The sequence below is a fragment of the Heloderma suspectum genome, chromosome 1 (assembly GCF_057233095.1).
Source record: "Heloderma suspectum isolate Gila_16-S chromosome 1, 16-S_ref, whole genome shotgun sequence".
NCBI classification, from domain to species: domain Eukaryota; kingdom Metazoa; phylum Chordata; class Lepidosauria; order Squamata; family Helodermatidae; genus Heloderma; species Heloderma suspectum.
The window spans coordinates 87,653,241-87,679,538 of NC_139458.1; positions in this window are offsets into that span (position 1 = coordinate 87,653,241).

The window sequence follows — 26,298 nt, forward strand, 5'->3', positions numbered from 1 at the left end:
TAATAATAATAAAAAGGAAGGAAATTAAAAAGGATAAGAAATAATAACAAATCCCTAATATATTTTATACTATCTATATTTTAGATGGTGTCATTTCTAAATCTATATATGAATGTATACATATCTATACACACACAAACAGGAATTTTATTATACAGTATATCACGTCTAAGGTTATGCTCAAAATCCTACAAGATAGGCTTCAGCAGTATGTGAACTGAGAACTACCAGAAGTACAAGCTGGGTTTTGAAGAGGCAGAGGACTAGAGATCAAATCGCCAACATTCACTGGATCATGGAGAAAGCAAGAGAATTCCAGAAAAACATCTATTTCTGCTTCATTGACTACGCTAAAGCCTTTGATTGTGTGGATTACAACAAACTGTGGCAAGTTCTTAAAGAGATGGGAGTACCAGACCACCTTACCTGTCTCCTGAGAAACGTGTACGATGGTCAAGAAGCAACAGTAAGAACCGGACATGGAACAACTGATTGGTTCAAAATTGGGAAAGGAGTACAACAAGGCTGTATATTGTCGTCCTGCTTATTTAATTTGTATGCAGAGTACATCCTGAGAAACGCTGGGTTGGATGAATCACAGGTCGGAATTAAGATTGCCGGGAGAATTCTCAACAACCTCAGATACACAAACGATACCACTGTAATGGCAGAAAGCAAAGAGGATCTAAAGAACCTCTTGTTGAGGGTGAAAGTGGAGAGTGCAAACGCTGGTTTGAAACTCAACATTAAAAAAACTAAGATCATGGCATCTGGCCCCATCACTTCCTGGCATATAGAAGGGGAAGAAATGGAAGCAGTGACAGATTTTATTTTCTTGGGCTCCAAGATCACCACAGACGGTGACTGTAGCCATGAAATTAAAAGACGCTTGCTCCTTGGGAGGAAAGCTATGGCAAACCTAGACAGCATAGTAAGAAACAGAGACATCACCTTGCCAACAAAGATTCGTATAATCAAAGCTATGGTTTTCCCAGTAGCAACATATGGCTGTGAGAACTGGACTATAAGGAAGGCTGAGCGCAGAAGAATTGATGCTTGCGAACTGTGGTGCTGGAGAAGACTCTTATGAGTCCCCTGGACTGCAAGGAGGTCAAATCAGTCCATCCTAAAGGAAATCAACCCTGACTGCTCATTGGAAGGACAGATACTGAAGCTGAAGCTCAAATATTTTGGCCACCTAATGCGAAGAGAAAACTCCCTGGAAAAGACTCTGATGCTGGGAAAGACTGAGGGCAAAAGGCGAAGGGGGCGGCAGAGGATGAGATGGCTAGATAGCATCACCGATGTTTGTGGAGCACCTACCCAAGTGGTACACACAGGGACAGACCTCACTGTTGATGAGCAGCTGGTGGAGTTCAGGGGATGATGTCCATTCAAACAATACATGCCAAGCAAACCAGGGAAATTTGGCATAAAGGTGTGGTGGTGCTGTGCTGCTGGGACATCCTGTCCTCTCAGGGGAGATGTGTAACTGGGCAGGTAGCCTGGAGCACCACAGGAAACACACCTTAAATGTGGTGACAAAACTTGTGGAACCCTATTTCCACACTGGGAGATATGTGGTGGGGTACAATTTCTTCACAAGTATTGAACTTGCTGAAGCATTGATAATCAAGGACTTAACTTGCATAGGCACACTGAGAAGGAAGAAACCGTACATCCCACCCGAGATGCAGGCGCATCCACACTGGGAACCACTGTCATCACTATTTGGTTTTGACCATAACTATACTTTGATATCGTATGTTCCCAAACAAGGGAAAGCTGTCATTCTCCTTTCCTCAATGCGTCATGGCATGGTGGTCCATGGGGAGTCCCAAAAGCCAAATATCATTGCACATCATAATGCCACCAAATGTGGGGTGGATAATCTTGACTAACTTCTGAAGAACTAAACCTGTAAGCATAAAATTGTCCCAGGACATAGTCTGAAGGCACATGAGGCAGCCAACTTGCTGAAGCTAAGCAGGTCTGGGTGTGGTCAGTGCTTGGAGGGGAGACCACGTGGGAACTGCATGTAGCCACAATGGAAGAAAGGTGGGATATAGATAATAAAAAGCATAAGATTAACAGATGGCCAATGGTGCTTTTTTTAGAAAACAAATGCTGGACATTGCAGCCATAGCCAGCTATGTGTTGTGGGTCCACACACATCCTCAGTGGAAGAGTAGAGTGCCAAAACGGAGGAGATACCTGTTCCTCATGGCTCTCGGGAAAGAACTGATGCATTCAGAGGTGCAGTGAAGAGTGCAAGATAGGTCAAATCTTAGTGTGAGGATCAGGTATGATGCACATGGTCTGGATTGCGTACACCAACATTTGCCTCCACCTATACAACCCTCTGGATCAAAAGGACACTGTCACTTCTGTGCTAGAGCAGTAGATAAAAACTCCACCAGACAGTGCACCATCTGTGGGAGGTTTGTTTGTAAGGAGTACTGCATCACTGGAGTAAAGCGCTTTTTGTGCCAGTAGTTGTTCAGTCGTTAAGTTGTGTCCTACTCTTCGTGACCCAATGGACCATAGCACGCCAGGCCTTCCTGTCCTCCGCTTTCTCCTGAAGTGTGCTCAAGTTCATATTCATTGCATGGGTGATGCTATCTAGCCATCTCATCCTCTGCCGCCCCCTTCTCCTTTTGCCTTCAATCTTTCCCAGCATCAGGGTCTTTTCCAGTGACTTTTCTCTTTGCATTAGGTGGCCAAAATATTTGAGCTTCATTTTCAGTATCTGTCCTTCCAATGAGCACTCAGGGTTGATTTCATTTAGGATTGACTGATTTGTAGGGATGTACGAAAGTCACTTACCTTTTCGCAGGTCTGATTCGCGGTGGAGGGGAGATGCTCTGTCCCTCCCCCTGGAATCCTCCCTGGCCTGCTCCGCTCCACAGCGGCTCTGCGGAGCCGCCGGCCAGGGCCACCCACAGCCAGAGTTCTGGCTGCGGACAGGCTGCTGCGGACGCAAATGGCGGCCGCCATAGCAGCTGCCATTTGCATCCTGCCAGGCTGTGATAGGCTACGTAAGTATTTACGTAGCCTATCACAGCAAAGAGCAGGGACGCAAACGGTGGCTGCTACGCCATTTGCGCCGCTGCTCTTTTCATGATAGGCTACGTAAGTATTTACATAGCCTATCACTGTAAAGGCAGCCACACAAATGGCGTGGTGGCCGCCATTTGCATGGCTGCCTTTACCATGATAGGCTACGTAAATACTTACGTAGCCTATCACAGAAAGAGCAGCGGCGCAAACGGCGTAGCGGCCGCCGTTTGCGTCCCTGCTCTTTGCCGTGATAAGCTACATAAATACTTATGTAGCCTATCATGGCAGCTTGGCAGGAGGCAAATGGCAGGTGCTATGGCAGCCGCCATTTGCGGCTGCAGCAGCCAGCCAAAAGACCCACCGCTGCCACCGGAGCCACTGCCGCCGCCACCCCAATGCATTCGGCCTCACTGAAATCCGTGGTGGAATTCTCCACCATCCCTACTGATTTGACCTCCATGCAGTCCAGGGGACTCCTAAGAGTCTTCTCCAGCACCACAGTTTGAAAGCATCAATTCTTCCTTATAGTCCAGCTCTCACAGCCATACATAGGGATGGCGGAGAATTCCGCCACGGATTTCAGTGAGGCCGAATGCACTGGCATTCGGCCCCCCGAAACCCATGGCGGAATGGCCGCCCACCCCCCGCCACCCCACGGAATTCCCCCCGAAACGAAACTTACCTGCGGCGGCGGTGGCTGGTCTTTCGGCCGGCTGCTGCAGCTGCAAATGGTGGCCACCATAGCGGCCGCCATTTGCATCTTTACAGGCTGCCGTGATAGGCTACATAAGTAGCCTATCACAGAGCAGAGCAGAGCCGGCCAGGGAGGATTCCGGGGAGAGGGACGGAGTGCCTCCCCCCCACCACGAATCACACCTGAGAAAAGGTACGTGACGTTCGTACATCCCTAGCCATACATTACTACTGGGAAAACCATAACTTTGATTATACGGACCTTTGTCGGCAAGGTGATGTCTCTGCTGTCTACGTTCGCCATCGCTTTCCTCCCAAGGAGCAAGCGTCTTTTCATGGCTACAGTCACCGTCTGTGGTGATCTTGGAGCCCAAGAAAATAAAATCTGTCACTGCTTCCATTTCTTCCCCTTCTATATGCCGGGAAGTGATGGGGCCAGATGCCATGATCTTAGTTTTTTTAATGTTGAGTTTCCAACCAGCTTTTGCACTCTCCACTTTCTCCCGCAACAAGAGGCTCTTTAGATCCTCTTCGCTTTCTGCCATTAGGGTGGTATCGTCTGCATATCTGAGGTTGTTGATAATTCTCCTGGCAATCTTAATTCCGACCTGTGATTCATCCAACCCGGCGTTTCTCATGATGTACTCTTCATATAAATTAAATAAGCAGGGCGACAGTATACAGCCTTGTCGTACTCCTCTCCCAATTTTGAACCAATCGGTTGTTCAACGTCTGGTTCTTACTGTTGCCTCTTGACCCTCGTACAGGTTTCTCAGGAGACAGGTAAGGTGGTCTGGTACTCCCATCTCTTTAAGAATTTGCCAGAGTTTGTTGTGATCCACACAATCAAAGGCTTTAGCGTAGTCAATGAAGCAGAAATAGACGTATTCAAAATAAACATTCCACCTTACGTGAACTTGTGTTTTCTGGATCTGGATGTTTTGGTATTGTTAAACACACTTCATTATGATGAATAACAAAACAAAGTGGTATTGTGGGACATTGTATACCCCCAAATGTATTGGAATTCAAGTTGGGGTGCAAAAAGACCCCAAAATGACATTTGTTTTCTAGCATCCGGATGAAGGTTAAGTAGGGATAGATCTTTCAATCTCAGTCTCGCCAGGATTGTCAGGTTTTTTAGGGCCACATCTATATGGCACTACTTTGACCCCCCACCCCATTGCAACTGCACAGCAATGCGGCTTCGAGTCAGCATGCCCTGTGATACACTCGCATTGTACTGTGTGCTTCCCTTACAGACTCACTTTGTCCTTTCTCCCCCACCCTGCATTTTACTGAAATGTGCAGCTGTACAGTCCCATGAGTGTGGGGGTGCAACACTTCAGTGGCTGTTTTGTATTTGAGGGGCTCTGCTGTGTCTTTCCGTCCCTGTTTAGGTAAAAAGTGAGTGTTCCGTGCGACTTCATTTCCACACCATCAGTTTGACAGTTCCCCAGCCTGAGACTTCACAAGCGTGAGCACTATGTGCCTAGCCATCACTCCAAAATGGTGGCTGAAGCCATGCTGGCCCTTTCCCAAGACACCCCGCCCTTAGCCCTTGAGTACTGAGTCCACAACCGTTGCAAGTATACGAAGAGGCAAAACTGTGGGAAAGTGTGATTAAATAGATGAAAACGCCCCTCTATGCCTTGGTAACTGTGCAGCTGCGAAGGGATGGGGGGAGTAAAGGGGCGTCACAGAGTGTCACAGGCACTATGCATGCCCGCAACACACCCACTGTAAAATGCGAAGTTGGTTTGGGGAAAGAACAGATGGCCTGCAACTGCGGAGAACCTGCAGCAACCCTCCAAAATCGCAGTAAGATGACTCCTTGGAACTCCGCATTTTCCAGGCGAAAACCATGGATGGCTGCAAAGTCACGATTGTGTCATCTATCACAAGGAACCTCGACTCACACCCTCCCTGGAGTAAAAGCCCGATGTAGATGGGCACTAGGTCAAGCTTGTTCTATCCTGTTTCCAGACAAGATGATGATGATGATGAAAATCTCTATGGAAAGTTGCATTTCTAATGCACATTTTTCCTAATGTACACATGTACATTCATGTGCATGTTTGTTTCCAGTTTTAGATGTATGCATCCACTGCCCACCCCAGTACTTCACATTGCTGAAAAGCTGTTTTGTATGCATTTTCCCTAATATGTGCATTTTTGTGTGCATTTTTCCTGAGTCATTGAAGAACCTGGGGGGGGGGGGAAGTGTATTTCAGAACTCAGCTCTGTCTTGGCCTGCTGAAAGACTTGGGACATGCCCTTCAGTATCAAAAGTATTTTGTCTGATTGGAAGTGGGGCATTTGGGAACAACGAAGTAACTTAGTTTTGATGTGTATGTTAATGTTTCTGCTTAAAATCAATTATTGCTTACCACAGTTCCTGGCTAAGATTTCCTGAATTGATTTTCAAGGTAAATTTGCATTTGATAATAAATGTGACACTTTCTTGTTCCTTAGTTTTTTCTTCTTCTGGGGAATATCCTGACTGCAGCTCACAAATCCTTTGTCATTCTTGATGTTTGTTGACAGCAAGCTAAAATTAACAGTGCTCAGTATCTTGAACCAGGATTGCATATATTTACAAAATGTCAAATGTTCTGATGATATTTTAGGATGCTCTCTGTGTCAATAATATACGAGATGAGTTCAAATTATATTTCACAACAGCATGCAACAAAGCTGAACATTTATCTCTACTACACTTGACCCAAAAGTTAATTCAGTAGAAATCAGTGTATCTCTAACTCTGAATTGCATGGGCTCTTTTTTCCACTCCCCCTATGTCGAGCTTATTAAGATGATTTTGCAAGGAGGGTCCCATCTTGTAATTTTCTCTGTTGCAATTAGCTACTACCCTGGCTTAGAAACAGACATCTCTGTGTCTTGTGCATAAATGGAATCTTTCTGAATTCCAGTGAAAATGGATGACTGATAGTGCATATCCCTGAGGGTTGCCCACATTTTATTAAGTCTAAGATGGATGAGTCATAGTCAAAATGTGTGTGTGTGTGTGTGTGTTACAGCAAGAAAGCAAGTGAGAGTGCTTAACTGTCAAGCAAATTCTACAATGTCCTAGCCATTCCCAGCATAAGAGCCACTTCACAGATTACATTTTTTTAGGTGTACATCTAAGAATTTTTTAATGTATATCTAAACATGTAAAAGTGTGAATGTGACAAAACATATTTGTAAACACTGGCGTAATGTAGGTACATCTATGAGAAAGGCGTTGTTTGTGGCTGGTCCTATCAGTGCAGATTCAGTCGCAAAGCTGTGTAATGTGCAGAGTATGATCCTATGAATATTCATTTGCCCTTGATAGATCATAGAATCATAGAATAGTAGGGTTGGAAGGGGCCTACAAGGCCATCGAGTCCAACCCCCTGCTCAATGCAAGAATCCAAGTCAGAGCATCCCTGACAGATGGCTGTCCAGCCTCGTCTTGAATGCCTCCAGTGTGGGAGAGGCCATTACCTCCCTAGGTAATTGGTTCCATTGTCGTATTGCTCTAACAGTCAGGAAGTTTTTCCTGATGTTCAGCCGGACTCTGGCTTCCTGTCACTTGAGCCTTATATTCCGTGTCCTGCACTCTGGGATGATCAAGAAGAGATATTAAACAAATAATACAAAAAACAAAGGGCGGTTTTTGTGAACCGCCCAGAGAGCTTCGGCTATCGGGCGGTATAGAAATGAAATAAATAATAATAATAATAATAATAAAACAAATGTGTTTAATATCATATCCTAATATTAAACACATTTGGTGAAAGCTCACCAAATCCCATTGCTATCACAGTAAGCTGCATGCCAGAGGTTGCTTGAATCCAGAGTTACAGCCAATATTGTAGTCTACAAGTTTGTAGACTAGTTTGACCAAACCATAATTAGCATTAAGATTGGTACATCGGAACATAGGTAGCTGCCTTATACCGAGTCAAACCATGGGTCCAGCTAGCCCAATATTGTTGACACTGAGTGGTAGCAGCTCTCCATGGTTTCAGGAAGGATTTTTTTCCAGCTGTATCTGGAGAAGCTGGGGAGGGAGCCTGGGATCTTATGCATGCATAACTTGTGCTCTACCACTTAGCCACAGCCCCTCCGCATGTTGTAACATGAACAGAAAAAGAAGGGAAGGTGGAACTCACATGCAAGAAGAGAAGTGGGTGGAGGAAGGAGGGGAAGAATGTTACAGGTCTGAAGAGAAAGGGGGAGTAAGGAGGGAGCACCTGTAGGGCACTCCCAATTTCCTAACCATAAGCAAGAGATTGGATTGCATTATGACTGTGCTGGCCCTTTATGTTGTAGTCATTAAGTGATGGACATACATGCATGATCTCACCCTTATGGCCCATACTTATGATACGTTTTGCGCTTGGGTGCCAATACAAAACATAGGCATTTGAGATAAATGGAGACTTAAACCTGTGTTTTCCAAGTGTCACAAGGTGCATAAGGCCTACATGCAGTGACTTTTATGTGTATTCAGATGTTATGCCCTCATGTGGACATCCAGTGATGTTGGTGGGAAGCAGAGATGCTGGGTAGAAGAGGAGTGGAGATGTGCATTGGATTTGGCCAAAACCCAAAGCCTTTGCTGAATTGGACGCCTTCAGATCATTTTTGGTGCTTTCTGAGGTGAGGTGAGATTTCCTTCAAAGCAACCAGAAATGAAGCAGGATCCTGCATGAGGCTTTGTTCACATCTACCCATCTGAAACATTGTAGGTTTATTACTTAGGGCCACCTTTGTGCTGTCTGTCATTTCCAGAAGAATGGACCACAAGGAACATAGGGGAATAGGAATGACCATATTTATATATGTATATGTATGTGTGTGTGTGTGTGTGTATATATATATAATCTCCCTTCAAAATGTAAAGGCTGCTCTTGCACATAAATCCCTGCACCTATTCAACTGAAACTTGGCAGGTTCAGTCCCCTCAGAAGGGGCAACTGACTTGGCAAGGTTCATCCAATTCTGTCAAGAATTTTTTAAAAAAAAGTTATTGCTATTTCCCGGGGGGGGGGGGGGGAAGTATAGGGCACATAGAATAAAAACCATTGCTCCTATTATTCTGACATTTGGCAGGTGTAATTTCCTCTAAGGGGCTACTGTGCCTGCAAATTTCATCCACTTCTGATGAACAGAGAAAAAAAAAAGTTATAGCTATTTCTCTCTCTTTCTCTTTCCCATGATGATAGCCAATGACAGGCATGGAGGCTGGATGTCTGAATCTGGGATTCAGTACCCAAGTCGAAGTGGACAGCCTCCAAATTAGTCTGAGCAGAATGGGGCCATTTTCTGAAGTGCCAAATCAGGGTCCAAATCAAATGTTGTGGTCAGTGAAAACTGGAGCAAGGAGGGAATATGTGCTCTCTCTCACCACCATGAGTAAGGGCCAGATATGATATTGTCTGATCTGGCTAAGTGTCAGGTACACATACACACACACACACACACACACACGATGCATATATAAATTATGAAGGTCTTGAGTGGATTTTTATGCTTAGAAATAAACTTTCTCTTCATTTCCCAAGTTTAATGAGTCCCAAGTCACTAAACACACACACACACACACACACACACACACACACACACACAGAGAGAGAGTGAGTTAGGGCATAATCCTATGGCTGCTAGTCAGTGTCTAGATGGCCATAGGATTTTTTGGTGCCCAGAGACCTGACTCCCTATCCCCTCTCCTGCTGCCTTGTAGGTGGCATGGTTTGTCCCCAGCTCTGCACTCATAAGAGTGTGTGTGGGGGGGAAATGGGCATTCCTGGGGGCAGGGAGGGGAAGATACCATGGAAGCACCATTATGACACTTCCTATGTGCTGTCTGGTCTGCCCCTCCACTCCAACACACTGTCTAGCCACAAATTCAGTGTGGCTGGAGCAGGGCAGCGGGGATTCCCTCCATGCCCCACCTGCCCTGCATTGGATAGTTAACGACAATGGTGTAGTGGAGGCAGGGCTCACAGGGACGCAGCCTTGGCACTTTTTCATTAGCAGGGACTCTGATGTCATCTGCCACCCCCCTTAGAATTCCCTATTCCCTCTGAGCTTAGCAGCGATCCTCACTGTAGCTGTGGGGGGAATTAATTTTCCAAGCAACAATATATTGTTCCATGTTGGAATGCAAAGTATTTGGGATAACTTGGTCTGGAATGGGCAATTAAGACCTATTCGCTTTACCAAAGACGTGCTCTTGGTGGAGATGAAAACTCCTAGAACTGGTTTGTTGATATAGATCAACACAGCTGCCTGAAATTTTTGGACTGCCCTTGGAGACTGTCATAATGAGCTCCTGCATTTCCAAATTTACCACTACACCTTCTCTCTCTCTCTCTCTCTTTCTCTCTCTCTCTCTCTCTCTCTCTCTGTAGTTCAATCCAGCTGGGTGTGTGGATGTTTCTGTTGGAGGGGGAGGGGGGAGATGATATAATGAAGGAGCTTAAGGAAGGCTATTGGGTAACAGGGCGCTAAGGGAGTGTGCAAGGGGGCTGTTTAAATGAGAAGGGATCTGTCCATGAGGGCTGAGTTGAGAGGGTGAAGCTTCCATAGAGTATCATATTTTGAAAACCTAAAATGTTTGGGCTGTTTAAATGAGAAGGGATCAGTCCATGAGGACTGAGTTGAGAGGGTGAAGCTTCCATAGAGTATCATACTTTGAAAACCTAAAATATTTGTGTTTGAGTGAGTGAGTGAAAAAGATTTCCACACCCCTGCATTTTTTCTCAGACATCCAATTGAAACGTCACTGCCTTACTCTCAGCTGCACTGTTTTTGGATCCCAGTTAAAGGCTGTATATCTTACAAGGTTGTACAACCTTAGAAGGGGGCGTGGCTGTGACTGTCGCGAAGGGACCCGCACTTCTGAATGTGCCACTACGCTACTGGTTAGCCCTCATAGGATTGTGCACTCTGAGTTTCAAAGTGTCAGACTAATGATAAGACTGTGTATGGAATAATACATTTGTGTAGACTCCCTTGGAAGTTTTTTTTCCTGCCCTTATCCTCAATCTGTGTTTAAATTCAAAGTCACACTGAAAGGGCTTCCCTCTTTTATCTTTGACATGGGGATGGGTCTGCAGATGGTGAACTATGACTAAATACCAAAGTGTTATTTAACGCAGCCTAGAAAGAAAGTGGTGAATAATAGCCCATTACCACTTTACACCAAAGATCGTTCTCAAAGTTCAAGGCTATTCTCTTAGCCATGCCAGAAAAAAATTACACAGGGAGAGCTAGTTTTTATAACCCTTTTAGGCAACGCAGGAGCTATAAACATGATGGGAATGAAGTCTCACCATGTGTATCTAATAATACCAAGGAGAGTAACTAGCATCAGTGCTGACACAGCATTTGACTTGTATTAAAGACAAATTAGCCTTGTCTCTTGGTGTATCTTCTGTGGGCTTCATGAACCAGAAGGAACACGTGTGAGGCATGATCACACTAATCTAAGGCATGTGTCTTGTTCAGTTTCTGGTTTCTTTGCACATTAAATAAACAACAGAAAACCCATATAAGAAAAGAAAAAAAAAGTAGCAGGGGGAAAAGCCAAGAGAGCTAGATGTGGAAGGATAATGTGCAAAAGCAAAAAGTTAGAGAAAGCACATTCCTGTATTCTGGGTTTAGCTTTGTAAACGACTGGCAAACAAGGGGTATTGTGCTAGAAAAGTGGTCTCCTACACAATTAGGGGTATCCTGCACAAGTGTGTGACACTGAAGAAAAGTCTAGCTCTGAACTTGCCTCCAGTATGGAGCACAACTTGCCTAATCTGTCAGAAAAATACCAGGTGGAAGAGGTTGTTTGAGATTGACCTTCACATTGATGTCTCTTCAGATGTTTCCGTAATTCATAGTAATTGCTGTTCTTAGGATCACTTCATACAAGCCAATTACCTATGTGTACAGCATATTAGTATGCATCTATTTTGTTTGTTCATGGTGGCAGAAAGCCAACTGTGTATGAGTGTAGCTAAACAGGCACGTACATTTGTCACACATTGCAGGGTAAGTGCCATTATCTCGCATGGGATTCAATTTGTATCTGTAGAAGGAAATTGTCTTGTATGAAGTGGACATTAGAAAACCTTCACTCGTATGTTTTGATGTTGTTGTTTTCACATGGTCTTCAATCTCCTATTCAAGGTAACTATTAGGGAAAAACTCTAAGAGGGCTCCACTTTCCTTCTAATAAGAGGTATAAAAGAATATGTTCTTCAGATGTCTGAGTGCATGATTTCATGCCTAATTTGAATGCTCAGTGACTGAAAATAAGTTGATCATATAATTACAAGTGAAAATGGTCCATTACCCTCATAATTTTCCATTATGGAAGCATACTGGCATGACTTGCTTGCGCTATTGGAGCAGCTTTGCATTTAGGGTGGCCACTCAGGCGGTTCTGAAGAGACCGATACACAAATAGATGCATGTCATAAAACTGTTCTCTGTGTGTGTGCGTGTGCACGCACACATATGTGTTCATGCACACACACACGGTATATATCTATATCTATACCTATATCTATATCTATCTTCCTTCTGGCACCAGGTGAAGACCTTTTTATTCTCCTAGTATTTTAGCATTTTAGCTTCCTAGTCTTTTAGCTTTGGTCTTTTAAATCTGTATTTTAAATCTCTGAATTGCTGCTAGGTTATATTCTGGTTGTACTGTAATATTGTGGTTTTAAGCTTTCATATTTTATATTGCTTTATGCTGCACTCCATGGTTTTCATTTTTGTGAACTGCTCAGAAAGCGTCAGCTATTAGGCATTATAGAAATGTAGAAATGGAATGAATAAATGAATGAATGAATGAATGAATATATATATATATATATATAGAGAGAGAGAGAGAGAGAGAGAGAGAGAGAGAGAGAGATTGGTGTAAGGCGGCACAACAGCAAAACAACAAGGAGGCTCTGGATCCACTATGGATGCAGTCAGTCTTAAGGTAAAAAGTATAAGAAAGATAGACTAACAACAGCGTATTCAAAATATATATTTTAAGCTAAATGTTTCAGCTTCTGTCCTCATCAGTAGTTGTGCAGTTATCAGGAGTGGCAGTTTGGAATGCCTGGAGATGAAGATTCCTTAGGAGAAAAAGCAGAGGTACGAGTGGTATAATGCCTATGAATTGTCCTCCAGATTAAGGCCACTAGTTCTCAGTCTATACATCCAGAAATTTTCCCTTTTGTCAAGCATGTCATCGTCTTCTGTTTATTCTATTGGAAGCAACTGTAAATCCAAGAGACTATGTGAAGGTGAGTTGAAATGTCTTGCAACAGGCTGCTCCATTTTGGGGGGGGTAAGAATCACAGATTTATGGTTATGGAATTTTTTCTTAGGTCCATTGTAGTTTTTCCAACATATTGCATATGACATCCTTTTTTTCTTTTTTTCTTTTTCTTTTTTTTACATCCCGATAAATAAACCACATTTGTAGAAGTGCATGTTAAGGAATGCCTAGTGCAGTAAGTATCTATATCTATATCTCTATTAGCGATGTACGAATTGTGTACCTTCTGTGCCGCTTGACTTCTGCAGTTTGCGTCCAGTGCTCCGTTCCACTGTTCACAAGCCCCCAGAATTCTCTTTTTTTTTCCGCTCCGAAAATTATGTAGATAAATCCGTACCAACAAATGTAATTCCTGTGCCCAGCCATCTCCGTGAGTCTGCATAACTTCGCTGTTTTTCATATTTTTTCCTCCTGCCCTGATGTGCAGTAATTACTTTCAGCCAAAACACTTCCTCTTCCTTGTAGGGGTTTCCCAAAAGAAGGCTGTCTTAGGTGTGCCTGAGAGATAAACTGTTTGTTTTAGGGATGGCAGAGAATTCCGCCATGGACTCCAATGCGGCTGGATTCTTAGAATCCGCCCCCCCCCCAAGAGTCCGTGGTGGAACGGACTGCTCCCCCCTGCCACCTCGCAAAGCCCAGTTGGGACGGACCCTACCTGGTGCCGTCCGTCCGCTGCTGTCTGTCCTGTCCATCCAGTCCGCTGCTGCTTGTCTGCAGACGCAAATGGCAGCGGCATAGCGGACGATGGGGCAAAAGCTGCATGACTGCTGGCTCCGCAGAACCTCGTGGTGCCGTTCCTCAGAGGATTCCGTGGCACGGACTGAAGGGAATTTGATCCCCTTTCAGTCTGTGGCAGAATTCTCCGCTTCCTTAACAGCCTCTCAAGGAGCCTAACTAGAGAGTGCTAGGGTGCCGCTGAGGCCCTTCTTCTCCGCATCAGCTGTCAAAGTGTGGAGAAGAAGGGCCTTGGCACAGCCTGCCCCCAGTGCTCTCAAGGACTCCAGGGAGAAAGTACTGGGATGTTGCCGAGGTTCTTCTTCTCCACACCAGCTGTCAAGGGCTTCCATAACAGCTGGCGTGGGAAGAAGAGCCCTGGTGAGCCACCCCGCAAAACCCAACAGACGCGGCATGCCTCCAGGGAAATCCACGGGGCCCCAAGTGGCCCAGATTCCCCGTCCCCATCCCCCCCTGGACCAGATGTAGTGGGGTTCATACATCCCTAATTCATATGCTGTATTTTCTCTAATAAATGGAAGTGGCATACATGTAGTTATCCTACATTATTTTCACAACAAACATATTATTAGGCTGAATGAGAGTGACACACAACACTTGAAGGGCTTAATCCAGCTTCATTGGATGACCCCAGGTTCTAGGGTTATAGAAGAGGGAGGAAAACATCATCCCATCCACTTTCTCTTCACCATGCATAATTTTATACACTTCTATCCCTTTTTCTAAATTAAAAATCCCCAAACTACATATTGTGTTCCAAACTCAGTCTGTTCTGTAATCATTGCAGCATATTTATTAGGCTGGTATCCATTCCACAAACTGAATCACCCTGGTATGAAATCTTAATTCCATGTAATCGTTGTCAGTATTCATTAAACCTCACTGCAAAGGGAGAAGAGCACAGGGAAATCAGACTTACTGGTGACAGATTGCACTGAATAACAGAAGCTTGTAGCCAGTTTCACATTGTGTTTGGTCTCTCATTTTACCACTTGTAACTTTTGTTAAATTGCAATGAATTAGAGTTCATGTCTTTGAATAATCAGGATAAGGCTGGCATGGTTATGCATATGTGGCTGGATCCAGAGATGCCCTCCCATGAGCAAACTTAGTGGATGTTCCTCTGGCACATCTTCCCTAGAGAGGTGGGCCTGGCACCATCCTTGTTTTCTTTTTTGGTGTGTTAGCACGAGTGGCTGAATAAAGCAAACTGAATGTAGAGAGTGAAGGGCTTGTCAAACTTCACTGAGCCATAAACAGATAGTCCCTTGGCTAAACAGCCAGTTGGGCGGGGGTGCTCCTAGCTTCATCATTGTCATTAGAAGCCCACGTGACTTCTTTGGCACAGAGCGAGTTTTACCAACTTCTGCTGGTATGTCAACTGTGCCTGTTCCTTGACAGAGAAGGCTTAACCACTGTGATCCATGCATTGGTAACCTCAAGACTGGACTAGTGCAGTGCTCTCTATGTGGGATGCCCTTAAGGCTGTTTTGGAAGGTACAGTTAGTGCAGAATCCTCCAGTGAGACATTGATTGGAGCGCCTTGCTGTGCACACACAACAGCCATGCTGAAAGAGCAACACTAGCTGCCCGTTTGCTACTGAGCCAGGTTCAGAGTATTACTATTGACATAAAAAGCCCTAAATAGGGATGGCAGAGAATTCCGCCATGGACCTCCAGAGTCCGTGGTGGAACAGAACACTTACCTTCACCTCCCTTCAGAATCTTCTTTGGCCGAATCCTCCCCAGCCTGCTCCGTATCACCAGCGATACGGCCACCATTGCTATGCCGCATCGCTGGCTGAAGGCTCGCTCCGGATGCAAATGGCGTAGCGGACGCCATTTGCGGCCATAAAGCTCTTAGGTTAAGCTAAATGCAGCCATTTATGGCTGCATTTAGCTTAAACTAAGGGCTTTACGGTCGCAAATGGCATCCGGTATGCCATTCGCGTCTATGGTTTGCCCCGCGATAGGCTAGCCTACATTTATGGCTGCATTTAGCTTAATCTAAGAGCTTTACAGCTGCAATGGTGTCCGCTACACCATTTGCATCTGGAGTGAGCCCTCAGCCAGCGATACATAGGGATGGCGGAGAATTCCGCCATGGATTTCAGTGAGGCCGAATGCACTGGCATTCGGACCCCGAAACCCATGGTGGAACGGCCTCCCGCCCCCCTGCGGAATCCCCCCCAGGACGAAGCTTACCTGGGGCGGATGTTCCGGCAGTGGCGGCTCCGGCAGTGGCGCTGGCATTGGCACCAGCAGCAGCACTGGCAGCTGGTCTCTCGGCCGGCTTCTGCGGACGCAAATGGCGGCCGCCTTAGCGGCCGCCATTTGCATCCTGCCAGGCCACTGTGATAGTCTATGTAAGTATTTACGTAGCCTATTACGGCAAAGAGCAAGGGCGCAAACGGCGGCTGCTACACCGTTTGCGCCGCTGCTGTTTCCGTGATAGGCTACATAAGTATTTACGTAGCCTATCACGGCAAAGGCAGTCACACAAATGGCAGCCACCACGCCACTTGCGTAGCTGCCTTTGTCATGATAGGCTACGTAAATACTTACATAGCCTATCATGGAAAGAGCAGCAGCACAAACGGCGCAGAGGCTGCCGTTTGTGCCCCTGCTCTTTGCTGTGATAGGCTATGTAAATACTTATGTAGCCTATCACGGCAGCCTGGCCGGACGCAAATGGCGGCTGCTGCGGCAGCCACCATTTGCGTCCGCAGCAGCTGGACATGGCCGGAACTCCGGCTGCGGACGGCCCTGGCTGGTGGCTCCACAGAGCTGTCACGGAGCAGAGCCGGCCCAGCAAGGATTCCGGGGGGAGGGATGGAGTGCCTCCCCCCCCGCGAATCCAAGCTGTGAAAAGGTAAGTGACTTTCGTACATCCCTAGCAATACGGCATGGGAATGGTGGCCGTATCGCTGGCGATACGGAGCTGACAGCCAGCTCCGTGGAATCGCTGCAGAGTGGAGCCGGCCAAAGAGGATTCCAGGCAGAGGGATGGATCGCCTCCCCCGGCAGGCAGATTCCCGGCTGGAACAACAGGTAGGGAATCCACCCATCCCTAGCCCTAAACAAGTTAGAATCAGGTTACCTAAACGATTGCCTCACCGTATGTAGTCCTCCTCCTATATAGACCTGTTTGATCGCTACAATCTTCAGTGGAATATTTGCTGTCTGTGACACAGCCTGTAGAGTCCCATCTGCCAGCAACATGGCACCCTCCTTCTGGAATGACCTCCCCTTAGCGATATGTCAGGCACTGATGAACATACGCTATCGGTGATTACTAAGAACTTGTTTACCCTGGCTTTTCCCAACCATTAACTTATCTAAATTCTGTTATGCTTTTAATGATGTACTGTTTTTTGCTATGTGTTGTGAACTGCATTGGGATGTTTAAAGCAGGAAATGGTATATAAATGTTCTAAAATAAATAAATAATAAGTGTAAAACATCAGGCCAGACTACTAATAGAATTAAACCACTACAACTACAGAACATTAGGGATGAGTGAATCTGTCAATTTCTATTACGCTTGTTTTTATTTTTCCAGTCTTAAGTACTGTTTGTCCTGAACTTAGAGATTTTTTAAAGTCCACATGAAAAAGTGTACACATTTTTGTGTGCATTTCTCCTAATACACACATTTTATGCCGTTTTGCCGCACATACTCATTTTTTATAAGCAGTTTTCCTAATATAATGCATTTTAAACATATTTTGCACTAATATATGCATTTTCATGTGCATTTTTCCATAATATATATTTTGTCTGAATTTTTTGATACTCCATTGCAAAATTTGAAGAACTGTGAATTTTGAAGAAGGGATGTACGAAAGTGACTTACCTTTCGTGGATTATGTTGATGGTGGGGGGGAGGCGTTCCGTCCCTCCCCCCAGAATCCTCTATGGGGGGGAGGCGATCCGTTCCACCCCCCTTGAATTTTCGATGGCCGGCTGTGCTCTGCGGCAGCTCCGCGGAGCAGCTGGCCAGGCCCAGCCAGGCCAGAGCCGTCCACAGCCGGATTTCCGGCCGCAGAGGGCTCTGGGGGGGGGGGGGAACCGCATACGCAAATGGCAGCGGCTATGGCCGCCGCCATTTGCGTTCCTTATTTTTGGCCGTCTGAATCTATGTAAATATTTACGTAGACTATGATGGCGAAAATAAAGGGGAATGCAAATAGCGTAGCAGGCGCTATTTGCGTCCCTTTTTGATTCACTGTTTTAGCCTACGTAAATCTTTACGTAGGCTAAAATGGCAAATCAAAAAGGGACGCAAATAGCGCCCGGTACGCTATTTGCGTTCCCCTTTATTTTCGCTGTCATAGTCTACGTAAATATTTACGTAGATTCAGACGGCCAAAAATAAGGAACGCAAATGGCGGCGGCCATAGCTGCCGCCATTTGCATACGCGTTTGTTTGTTTTTTAAACCCACCCAGCCATGATAGGCTATGTAAAGATTTACGTAGCCTATCACGTTGTGTGTTTTTTTTTAAAAAAGAACCTAGCCATGATAGGCTACGTAAATCTTTACATAGCCTATCACGTCTTTTTTTTTTTTTTTAACAAGACTGGAAATGGCGGTGGTGGCAGCCGGTCGGAAGACCAGCCACTGCAGCCACCGCCACAGCCGCCGCCTGGAAGATCCGCCCCAGGTAAGTCTCGTCCCGGGGGGGATCCGTGGGGGGGCGGGGGGGCAGGCCGTTCCGCCACAGAGTTCGGGGGGCTGAATGCACTGGCATTCGGCCTCACCGAGATCTGTGGTGGAATTCTCTGCCATCCCTATTTTGAAGGATAACTGAGATTTGGTCTGTATATTGGTTTGAAGGTGTGAAATTATACTTATTTGCATTAAAATTTATACTGAATGGATTTCTATTCCTATGAAACTTGCTATGTTTTTTATAGCCAAGAAACCCAAGCTACAAAGGAAACTTATTTGACCCCATTTTGCCACTAGGACATCTATCCCTCTAGTGACTGCTGTTTGCAGCCAAGGCTCTCTGATGCACCAAGCTGCTAATTAGATTTGCACCCTGAATGACCCTTGCTACCGCAGCTATTAACTGCTTAAAAATCTAAGGATAAACTAAATCTTAGCTTGCATCCTTAGCTATGGTGTGATCTCCAGCCATTGCTATTCAGACATAGTTCCAGGTGAGATCATTTGTAGTTGCCCTGGCCTCTTAGATCTATCAGTTTTAAATTAATTTTACAATTTTTATCTGCCCCATTGTGTCATCATTGTTATTTTTTATTATAGTGTCTTTGTATTTTATTTTTTAACTTTTGTGAACTGCATTTGGATACTTGCTGGTTGAAAACAAATGACCTGCTCAAATAATGAAATAATTCCCCCCATGATATGTTTAATGTGCCATGTTGGTTATTGGGATCATTACCAGGTATCATGTTCTCTTGTCCTCCTCCTTTGCAATCAACACACTTCAAGATACCAGGCTTCAGGCTCACTACTTTATTAGTTAATGACTGGGTTCTTTAGAAACGCAAATTCTAGGAAATCCTCAGGCTACAAAGGAAACAGCTACTCCATACAATTATGAATACCAATAGAGGAGCCGAAGTGGAAGTTAGAGAAGTTGCTGGCAGTTTGAACAAGAACTTCCTGGCCAGACTACCTTACGGCGGATGCTCCTCCCTTGCAGTTGCTCCCTCCTATGTAGGCTTTTACGCATAGCCAACCTGGTGGAGTATCTGAGCTCCACCTCTAACTTTTCCTGCTTCATTCTGTGACAAACCCTAGCATCCCTCCAGTCATGCCCCTCACTCTCCTCCTCCCCTGAGACCTGGGTTCTCATGGAGGAGAAAAGGGGGGGGGGGCTACAGGCCGAGCCATCTGTGTGCCAAGGTCTTGAGAAGAAGACTTTGTCATATCTAAACTCACTAGAGAGGAAGACTCCCCCTGTTCTGGCTGTTCCCATTCTGAATTTGAGCTGCTAGCTATCTCCACATGCTCAGATTCATTCCTGGCACCAGGTGCAATGCATGTGTTGTAGTCTTTGTGGTCATCAGAGAAATTAAGTTAGAGTTCTCTCTATTCTCCTCTGCCCAGATACCAGGACATGCTCGAAGACTTGCATACATATACTGTCCTTTTAAAAGGCAAAAAACAAACCAAACAAATCTGTCAATAGGACAGATCAGAAAGTCCCTTCACAGCCCCATTCTGGGACTATGAAGGTGGGGAGGCACTATTTGCACATTCAGGGGTGGGATGAAGGAGGGACGTCCGTCCTTTGAAAATCCAGCCCTTTGGGGTCCTGAAAGATCCCCACTGCCCTGCCAGCTCAGCTTGCATTCGTGAGCAGAGCTGTGAGCTTTTCCTGAAATCCAGGAACTTTGTGTGTGTGTTTTCTCCTCAATAGAAAGTTGTGCAAACTGCAGGTGCAATCTGCATAATTTGTGCAAATTCCGGCTATAATTTGCTTAATGTGCACAAGTTCCAGCAGCTAGTTGTGTAATTTGAGCAAATTGTACCTGCAATTTGTGCAACTTTCTATTGGGCGGGGGGAACCCTGGGAAAATCAATGAGCTGGCCTGACTCAATGCAGATTTAGTCCGGCCAGCTTGTGGGGAAGCGAGCCAAGGTCCGGAGGGGGTGGGGGACAAGCTGCTGAAAGTTCAGCAAACTCCATCCCCTGGACAAATTCCTCCAACATCCCTAGTGTGAAGACATACTGAAGGTTTGGGGGGATATGTTTTGGGGCAGGGAACGGGACTTTTATCAGTCAGTGAGTAAGAAGCATAGGCTTCCTTCTTTTTTAACCATTTTGTTTTCATTGGGTCTTGCCTCCATGGAAAAGTGGTGTCAGTTATCCTCCTCTGTTCCTCAAGGCCAACCTTGCCTCACAATGCATCTGAGGAAGGATGCTACATGACAACATAAGGGCCTTCCATGTGCATTGTGGGGCCTAGAAATATACTATATTGTGATTTTGTGACATAGCGTCCTGCCTCACAGGCATTATGGGATTAGAATATTGCAGAATGGAGGAGAATTGCTGCCGTTGCTTCCCTGAAACCTGTTCTATAAAAGAAAAATAAACAGTTAATAAAGACGGAAGCCTGCGCTCCTCATTCACTGAGTGCAATTACATTAAAAATGTAAGTCCTATGAAAGCCTTAAGACTTTTCAGTCTGTTTTGGGGGTTTTGGTCTCCCTTTTGCCTTCTCCCAACTAGGAATGACGCAGATGCCCGACTAGGGATGGCAGAGAATTCCGCCACGGATCTCAGGGAGGCCGAATGCCAGTGCATTTGGCCCCCCAAACTCTGTGGCAGAATGGCCTGCCACCCCCCCCGCCACCCCCGCGGATCCCCCTGGGATGAGACTTACCTGGGGCGGATCTTCCGGGTGGCGGTGGGTGTGGCGGCGGCTGCAGCAGATGGTTTTCCGACCGGCTGCTGCCACGACCATTTGTATTTTTTTTTTTTTTACACAGACATGATAGGCTACGTAAGTTTTTACGTACCCTAAAATGTCTGGGTAAAAAAAAGGCATATGCAAATGGCGGCGGCTAATGCCGGCCGCCGCCATTTGCGTACGCTTTTTTTTTTTTTACCCAGGCGTTTTAGGCTACGTAAAAAGTTACGTAGCCTAAAACGACTGGGTAAAAAAAAAAAAAGTGTACACAAATGGCGGCTACGCTGTTTGCGTTCCCCTTATTTTCGCCGTCATAGTCTACGTAAATATTTACGTAGATTAAGACGGCCAAAAAGAAGGAGCACAAATGGCGGCGGCCATAGCCGCCACCATTTGCGTACGCGGGGTTTTTTTTTTTGTTTGTTTTTTATCCAGAGCCCTCTGTGGCTGGAAATCCGGCTGCGGACGGCTCTGGCCTGGCCGGGCCTGGCTGGTTGCTCCGCGGAGCTGCTGCGGAGCACAGCCGGCCATGGAGGATTCCGGGGGGGAGGAACGGAGCACCTCCCCCCCTGGACAGGATTCCGGGGGGAGGGACGGAACGCCTCCCCCCCACCATCAGCATAATCCGCGAAAGGTACGTGATTTTCGTACATCCCTATGCCCGACTGGGTCTGGTAGTCCATCAGCCACCCGCAGCCCGCAACCCCCAGCCTGTGCACATTGAGCCCCTGCCCTCGCTTGCCCCCATGTGCACCCTTCTGGACTCATCCTGACCCATCTGGCGAGCACCCACCATTTTGCCACCTTTTTTCAATGTAAAAAAGGGAGCTTAAAAATGTACATGTGCGCAGTTTGGAGCCAGGAAAACTTAATACGCATAATATTAGAGGCATTATGCCTTTCCTGGCCTCGAACATTTGTGCATTTTTAAGGTCCCTTTTTCCGCTAAAAAAAGGTGGCAAAATGGTGGGCGCTTGCTGGATACGCTTGGGGTGAATGCAGGAGACTTGCCGAGCTCATCAGGTCTCGAGTGCAGGTCCAGGGTGTGTGAGCGGGGCAGCGCTTCAGTGGGCACCTGGAGAACCTGAGCTGGGGTGGATTCACACATCCCTACTCCCAACCCCTACAAATGTGCCCAAAAGCTTTAATTCGCAAGTCCTGGAAAGGTTTGCTAACTTACCAACCAGAATATTATTTAATTCATGTACAACATACTGCAGATAAAATATCAAGGAGAGAATTTGTATAGAACCACAGTGAGCAATTTTATTGCAACCATATACCTATATGTGTAAAAGGCAAGTATACAGCAAGAACCACAGTTTCCCAGGGGCTGAAGCAAGCTTAAAAGTGGTTAGAGGGATATGTGTGTTTGTGTGTATGTGTGTTTGGATATGTTTATCTGGATGCGTCTCAAGACAATTTCTCAGTGTATTCGTGTCAAGCAGAATCACTGATCAAAACCATCCATCTTGGATCTTAATTAAATAGCCCTGGAGGATGAAGTACCACAGGGGGCAAAGTCATGGTGAAAACTGTAATTATTTCCTAGAGCTATTGATTTTACGCTAATGATTTTAAATGGTGTGTAGCTCTGCATCTAATCATCCTGCCTGGGATGACAGGTGATGATTTGAGCATTCTGTGTCAAGTGAGACAGGCCTATTTGGGCAGGTTCCCATCTACTGAAAGTTCAGGAGAAATGTGTCATCTTCATCTGAGGAAAAAAAAGTTTTCAATTTCTTTTAGATTGTCTGGAGGAAGCATCAAAGAAGCTGTTGGATGCAAACAACAACCTCAGTTATTATATAGAGGGAGAGACATTTGCACAGTGAATAGTAAACTTTGCACTAAATAAAAGATAAATGGTCTTGACCCAGATCAGAAGGTATGGTTAAGGAATATGAGTATGGATGGCCTATGATACACACAGAACTGATATGGCCTACACACAATGAAAGTGCTGGGAAAGGTCACCATTTAGAGAAGGCAACCTATTGTCCCCCAATTTTTTTGACTACAACTCCCATAAACCCCAGCTAGCGTGGCCAATGGTTAGAAATTATGGGAACTGTAATATAAAACATCTGGACAGCAACATGTTGCCTACCCCTGATTTTATGGCATGGAGGTTTGGAGCTGGCTATTTAGGTGAAACGTGAACTTTGGGATACTAGTAAAAGGCTCTTACCATGTGGCTTCTGCACCACAATTCTGTATAGAACGACAGGCCAATGGTCATGGGGTGGAGCAGAAGTCCTTAAGCACTCCCTTGTAAGACTGTCCAGGAAGAACCAGAATTACTATAACACTATGCCCCTTATGTACAACCCAGATAAACGATCCAGAAGGACACCATGGTCAATAGTATTGAAAGTGACTGAGAGGTCCAGGAGAACCAACAGGATTGCACTCTCCTCACCCGTTCCATGGCATAAGTCATCTACAAGAGAGACCAAGGCTGATTCTGCCCCAAAGTCAGGCCTGAACCCAGATTGGAATGGATCCAAGTAATCAGCATCATCTCAAGAAGCAACCACATGGTCCAACACCTTGCCCAAGAATTACAATTTGGGGACTGGGTGGTAATTATCAGAAATCTTTGGATCTAGAGTAGTTCCTTCAATAGTGGCCTCACTGCTGCTTCCTTTAAGCTATTGGGGATCACCCTTCCCTCAAGAAGGCATTAATCACCTCCAAGGTCCAAATACCAAGCCCAGCCTGCTGAGCTCACAAGCTAGGATGGGCAAGAGTCCAGAGAACAAATGATGAGCCTCAGTCCTCCAAGAAGTTTGCCCTGTCAGGTTGTACAAGCTAAAAGTAACCATGATCATACGGCTATATGGAACTGAGAAAAACATCCATCTCATACCCTGTTAAAACAATGGTGTCTGATATATACAAGTGATTTTATTTGCAAAATATCCAGAAAATTAGCCACATGGGTTTTTTTGAGGGATCAAGTTGTTGCTTTCCGGGGCCTACTCCAGGAAGGATTTTTAAAGAGAGCCGCTGGTCAACACTGAGCAGAAACAATGATGGCAGAAAAGCATCATTGCCACAAAATAAGATCAAAGATGGATTCTTAACTGTGGTCAGTCATGCTCATTACAAGTCTTTTGCCATTTGCACTCTAATCATTGCATGTGTCATTTGATTGCTCTCAGCTCCCTAGAACACCAGGGTGCTTCTGTAGCTCTACAACTGGGTCAAGAACATTTGGGACTGACTCAAGAGTATCATGAACATGCAAACAGCAAATAAATAAATACAGAAAAGGGAGGGGGGTTATGGGCGGTATCCAGTTGGTATCAGCTTTCATCTGCAGAATGGAGAGGGTGGCTTTTCCCTCCCTCCCCTGGGAGCCCCCTATACACCCTGAAAATCTGCTCCAGGGAGTTGGGGAACCCTCTAGAGATTATTTGGGGGCCATGGGGGGCTACAATGGGATAGAGAAGAGGAGAAAGTCCTGCAACTTTGGATTTCTCCCTATATCCCCCTTCCCCTCAAAATAGGGACTGGCAAGAGAAGACATCAGAGGAAAAACCAGATTCTGTTGCTAACTCCTTTTCGCTGTGTTGCCTGATTACTAAAGAACAATCTCAGTCTTATAAATATTCCTCCAAATTTATATTAGAAATGAGAAATGTTTCCATCCTCAGCTGAGATTTCCTTGGGGTTTTTTTCTTCGTTTTTGTATCTCAAGACCTGACACACTCTCTCAGCATTTAGCTCAGGTTAACATCCCCTCTGCCACCCTCACTAATCATCATGGCAGATTACTAATGGCACCGGCTCCCTTCATGCTTTGCCCTTTGTGGCTGGCTACTTTTAATTTGGTCTGAAACATCTGTAGGAATGGCCAAGGGCAATTACAGAGCAAGCACATGTTTCCTTACTTAGGGATGATTTTACTTCTTCAATAATGGTTCTTAAAATGATGCGAAATGCAGTCAAGTCTTGGGATTCTGAATGTAATTAAAGAGTCTGAAGACATTTGGATCTCACATGGAAAATAATCTGGGCTGAAATAAATTGTAAATTGTATGTATACTAAAACACAGCGCATACAAATTTTAGAATGGAAGCCATTCTAAACAATCGCCAGATTTCTTAATATGCCAGTTTTTGGGTTGCCAAAAGACTCTGTTGTTACTACATGCAAATGTTGATGGTCCAGTTTGGCTACATTAGCACCACATGATAGTATTATAGCTTCAGAGAACTTTATTAGCCTGATACAGCATTTATAATTTAGCAGTAAGAATATATTTTATTACTATAGTTGACCTTTTCTGTTTATGTTTTGATTAATAACAACGGGGGCAAAACATGAATCACAGTTTGTTTCTAACCACTTTCCCTTCTCTCCATGGCCTCTTCCTTTCATCCCAGTGTATATTTCTCTGGGGGAATCAAATCACATGGTATCGTGTTGTTACCCATGTTCTTGATCCTTGGGAAAAAGGATGGCGTAAGATGTAAGATTGTGACAGTTACAACAAGTTCCTTCCCTATCACTTAGGTCATCATCTAAGCCCCTGTTTTGTGTACACCTGATGTCTGATATATAGGGGTTCATGAGACAGAGCCTTCTCAGTGGTGGCACCAAGGCAGGGCCTTCTCACATGAGACAGAGCCTTCCAAGTGGTAGTGGTGAGGCTGTGGAACTTCCTTGCAAGGGAGGCTGTTTGGCTCACTCATTATTAAGATTCATTCATTGATGCTGTCTCAGTGAGCCTTTATCAAGGCTGTCTGAAGTAGGGGTGTACGGATTCCCCACCTTCCATTCTGGTGGGGAATCCACCCAGGGGGGAGGCAATCCGTTCCTCCCCCCCTGGAACCCTCTGGAGCTGCTTCGCTCCACAAAGATTCCGTGGAGCCGCACTCCGGCTCCATACCGCCCACTCCACTTACCTCCGCTCCAAGAGGATTCTGGCCAGAACGGCACTCCAGCTCTGGAGCGCTGGCGATACAGTAATGGCGGCCGTTTGCAGCTGTGTTTTTCCCTGTGAAAGGCTAGCCTAAACAGACCTAGCCTATTTAGATTAAACTCAGTGCTTTACAGCTGCAAGTGGCGTCCAC